Source organism: Strongylocentrotus purpuratus, unplaced genomic scaffold (genome assembly GCF_000002235.5).
Source record: "Strongylocentrotus purpuratus isolate Spur 01 unplaced genomic scaffold, Spur_5.0 spur5_scaffold_12, whole genome shotgun sequence".
NCBI lineage: Eukaryota > Metazoa > Echinodermata > Echinoidea > Camarodonta > Strongylocentrotidae > Strongylocentrotus > Strongylocentrotus purpuratus.
In genome coordinates this window covers 10,852,613-10,858,176 of record NW_022145597.1, presented here as the reverse complement: position 1 = coordinate 10,858,176, position 5,564 = coordinate 10,852,613, and positions in this window count along the sequence as shown.

Below are 5,564 nucleotides of genomic sequence, written 5' to 3'. Positions count from 1 at the left end.
GCGCCTTAAAAATGATTTAACATTTATGTTGTATTTTTTAAACCTCATTGATGTACATCAATATTCTGTTTATAAACATATAAATCAATTCACAATGCTATGTAACAAATCAATATTCTGTTTGTAAGCATATATATCATATAAATCAATTTACAATGTAACGTAACAAATCAGTATTCTGTTTGTAAGCATACTATATATCATATAAATCAATTTACAATGTAATGTAACAAATCAGTATTCTGTTTGTAAGCATATATATCATATAAATCAATTTACAATGTAATGTAACAAATCAACATTCTGTTTGTAAGCATATATATCATATAAATCAATTTACAATGTAATGTAACAAATCAGTACTCTGTTTGTAAGCATATATATCATATTAATCAATTTACAATGTAATGTAACAAATCAGTATTCTGTTTGTAAGCATATATATCATATAAATTAATTTACAATGTAATGTAACAAATCAGTATTCTGTTTGTAAGCATATATATCATATAAATCAATTTACAATGTAATGTAACAAATCAATATTCTGTTTGTAAGCATATATATCATATAAATCAATTTACAATGCAGTGTATATAGCAAAAAAGAAGGAAAATGATAACCAGCAGAAACACTCTTTTTCTTTTTGTAATAACATAATAATGTATAATAATGTAATAATATATATAATGCATAAAGTAAATGTCATAATGAACCATAATACATCCGAAGAATTAGATATATAAAGCAATTTTCTAAATAAACTATTACTCATGCTACAAAAAATAGGTAAATGATGTACATGGAATGCCTAAAATAAATGACGTAATAGTACCTATACATATATGCGACCTACTGCAAAATTAAACCCAAAACTAAATTTCTACTTTGTTATTACATAGTATCTAAAAGTTACCCCTCACTTCAATTATATTTTTGATGAACGAAGAGAAAATATCTATTACATCTTTATCGTCTAATCTCATTATACAAATGAATTCTTATTGTCTTTACAAATTACTAAAAATTTCTTTCAAAATAATTACTAAATTTTTCTACCAAATTACTAAATTTTTCTTCCAAATTACTAATTTTTTAAATAAAATTTACTTGTTAATCTTTGTACTTGTCACAATTCATAATCATATTGAATTCATCTCCTACAAGATTCATAACATTTGAATAAGGTAATGAAACAGCAAGTGCACACTTTTAATTGGCAGGTTTTCTTCCACGAATCTTAATGTCAGATTTCTAGGTGATAAATCGTATGAAATGAAGGACTTCAAAGTAGAATTTAGTCGATTGGTCTTGAAAAGAAAAATGAAAATTTAGATTTTCCTCCCGTAAGCCGTTATTTCCTAGCAGAAATATAATTGGTGACATCGTATCCACATGTATGTCATTAATAAAATGAAATAATTTGTATTGTTGCTCAGTTATATAATCAACATGACCAAAGCTGGAACAATCTATGCAGAGTCAGAATGGAGAATGTAAATTAAAAATAGATATCGAATTCGATTGAATTCAATTCTGATGGTGATAAAATGAATATTCATAGACCTATGCTGGTAAAATTTTTATCTATAAAAAGGATTCAGGAAGAAAAGAAAAGTAAAAACATAAAAACATAACAAAAGAAACAAGTAACGAATTTGAATGACGCATTGACGAAATCGATTGCAAAATGACGAAATTCTTTATTCATGCAATTGTCGTTGGCAGCAGTGATGAAAAAATTGGATGTAGAATGATGAAACTGATTTGACGAAGTTCGAACATAAATGTTTCGGGACGAAATTGATTTATGAAATTGCCTGTTTTAGAGCCAAGAATGACGAACTTGAGTTGACCAACAAAATGGGATGCAACATGATGACAATGATCTGACAAAATTCGAAAATTGAAATTGACTATGCGATGTGTATGATTAAGAAGTTTCAAAAGGGGCACTGATTAGAAGGAAATAAGGGACACCTATCCCAGGTAAAAGGGGGCACTTTGGGGGGTCATTCAAAACGGGCATTCCCCGTGAGCTATGCCTCTGTAAAGAACCATTGGATCCACCTCTGAAATAAAATCGTTATTGTAATGAAATGAAAAATAGTATCTAAATGTCACGCAAATTCTTACCCCTAATTTTGAGGATTTTTTTCGGCATGATATTAAAGCACGTCGATAAAAAAAAAAATTGGACTTTGATCATATCTGTTTATTGAATTTCCCACTTATCACACTAATGACACCCTTTCGTGCCTATGAATTCCATTTTTAAAAATCTTCCCTCTTTCCCTCTTCCTCATCATATTTGCCTCTTCCCCCTCGCATCTCGGGCAGCAGCTAGAAAACAAAAGAAGAAGGGGAACACCTGAAATAGAATTCGGAGATACAAAGTCATCTTAATCATTCTAGAGGTTGGGAGTATGTAAAAGTTTTCTTTTGATGGAAAAAAGTGGTTCTGTATCTGGTAACGTCGGACCTTGTTGGATGAATCTATACACGTCTTGAAAAGAATCACACCGATCACAACATTGCTCAGGATAACGTACATTGTACATGAGTATGTCACAAGACAATATCATGTGCAATTGCGAATTCCAACATATGACAAATTTAAAGGGTCTATCTTTAATCGTAGGTCGAGGATAGATAATGTGCAAGTCTGGACTTGAAAATAATTTTATTTCAATTTTGAAGATAATATTTCCAAAAGCATATTATTCACACAATCTTCATTACTTTGTAAGTGTAATCATGTGATCTTAAAATCATTAGCGTTTATAATTAGGCCCTGCTATCAAACTTAAATATTTTCATTGCGTAAACAAATTTTTTAAGGTGCAGTCGTATTAAGCAGTTTAAATATGTAGAGCTTGATTCCAAAAGGAGCTAAATCCATATTTTATCAAAATGGAGTTATTTGTCTTAAAATAATGTTATCCTACATGGGGACAAAATGCGCTATATCACATTCGAAAATTTCACCAGGAAGTATGAAAAAATTTAGGTACAATATCATGTTTCATTCCAAAAGGAGCTAGATCCAAATCGGTTTCATTCCAAAAGGAGCTAAATCCACTTTGGGTACTTCTGAGGAAATCACCTTTTTTATTTCTCCACTTTCCATTTAGCAATGTACCTTCATGTTGTTATATATGTTAAAGGTGTCACCCTGGACCAATACTATATGATAAGAAAATAAATCTACCAGTTATTTGTGATTTTTACTAAATTTTTAGATTTTGTGGATTTAGCTCCTTTTGGAATGAAACATGGATTTAGCTCCTTTTGGAATGAAACGGATTTAGCTCCTTTTGGAATGAAAATGTGATATGTTGTTTACTTTCTTTTCAAAAGGTGTTTTAGTTGCGATTTCACTATTATTATTTAAAAGGAAAGGTTTGCTACTAAATTTGAATACATTTCAGTGACTTTATTGAGAAAATATAAAATTTTCCAGGTACAATATCATGTTTCATTCCAAAAGGAGCTAAATCCACGAAAACAAAAATTCTAAAAATTTAGTAAAAATCAGGGAAAACTGGTAGATTTTTTCTTATCATATATTATTGGTCCAGAGTGACACCTTTAAAATATATAACAACATTAAGGTCCATGGCTAAAGGGAAAGTGGAGAAATAAAAAAAGGTGATTTACTCAGAAGTACCCAAAGTGGATTTAGCTCCTTTTGGAATGAAACTCTTCATATCATGGTCATGTGCTCTGAATAAACAGTCTCTATTTCAACAGGCTAGTCAATCATTTTCGTTAGATTTCATTCCCATTTGTCTCAAAATGTAGGCCTAGTGATCGAATTCATCTTTGTGCAAGGGGCACTTTTCCATAGTGAAATGGGGCAGTGTTGGGGTACTTGGGGTACTCGGAGCGCCACCTCTGCTTTTTTCCATACTAGAGGCATATAATAATTTAAAATAACACATTTTTGCTATTGTATGTGTCCTTCTAGGAGCTCCCATTGATAAGGCATATCATGACAAAAGTGATGACGGGATCAAAAAAAAAAATATAACACACCTAGTTCCTAAACTTTAAACCTAACCCTTATAGCCTTTACCTAACACGCAATCGTAATGCTAATCCTTACCCAAATTATTTAATGAAATAATCTCGTAGCCAATATCATTGGATCAAAAAGCAATAAAACATATCGTAATCCCATGACAGATGTAAATATTTCATTGAAATGCTTCGAAAGGCTTCACTAATATGATTTCCAACTGCCCTTCTCAAATTTACCATAATTATAAGTTCAAATTTTTACAGAATATATTTAAAGGTGAAATTCAAAGAAAATCACAAATATGTCAACAAATGTATCACTAGAAACTGGTAAGCTAACAGATGGTCATCGTACAAGTTTTAGGTCAACTACATCGGGTGATTGATAAAATACAAATACAACTACCTCCATAGCAGCTGGGATATACGGGAGATTCGCCGGAAAAATAACGGTGTTTTAATGACGTCACTATATGGACCAATACTGCCCAAGCAGACGACATCCCATAATGAATGAACATAATTGCAAAGCTATTATTTGTCAAATTATAATGAGTTTAGTGTATATAAATGTAATGGCATGTCAAACCATTCAAGTGGGGATATGATCCGATTCTGATAACTAAAATCTTTTGCTTGTAAATACACAGGTTAGGGGTTTATAATTAACAATCAAAGAAGCCAGAATTTCAAATTGAACCCCCCCCCCCCGGAACAATATTAAGGACGGCATTTGCTTCCTTTTGAAACGCCGAACATACCGCGGTGTGTGCAGCTGAATATACAATGGAGTTTTATTTTGTTTACAAGCGACAGATTCCTTTATTTTTGTATCGCTACATTTGGCATCAAAATAAAACCATGCGCGGGGTTTAGAGTGAGGCAATAGATTTTACATTTAGCCTGACGGAAGTGAAGTAAGAGAAAGAACTCAAGAGAAGATGAAAACACAGGCACTGAAAATGTGTGAGATCTCATGGGACATCGTCTGCTTGTGCAAATCATATCCATACTGTGATCTCACACAATTCCCAGCAGCGTTCGAACAGCTCTTTAGGTGCTATGCCGGGGCTGTATTGAAGCGTTTTGTAATTTATAAGAATCATTACTTCGAATGTTTCCAAGCATTGAATTTTGATAACCTTGTCGAATCAAAGTTTTAACTTTGCAATAATGAAAATAAAGTTAGTTTTAAAATTAATGAATATCTACTTTAACAATAAGACTTCAATATAATTTGTAATTCATTTTTACATTCATTCGTTATTTATTCGGGTTTTTGACAGAGTCATTTAACAACGAGTCATGGACATAATGTATAATTCATTTTTACATTCCTGATGAAACCAATGAGTTATTTATTAGCACATGATACAAATTCATACATACAGACACAGGGGAAATAACATTAAAAAAAAACATAATGTAAGCCTACAGCTTAACATCCCAAACCTGTAACCTTTTAACAGAACCATAATTCGATGTACATGTAATTTTCTTTAATGCAGGTTTTCAATGATCCTATTCATAGCAGTGTCCCA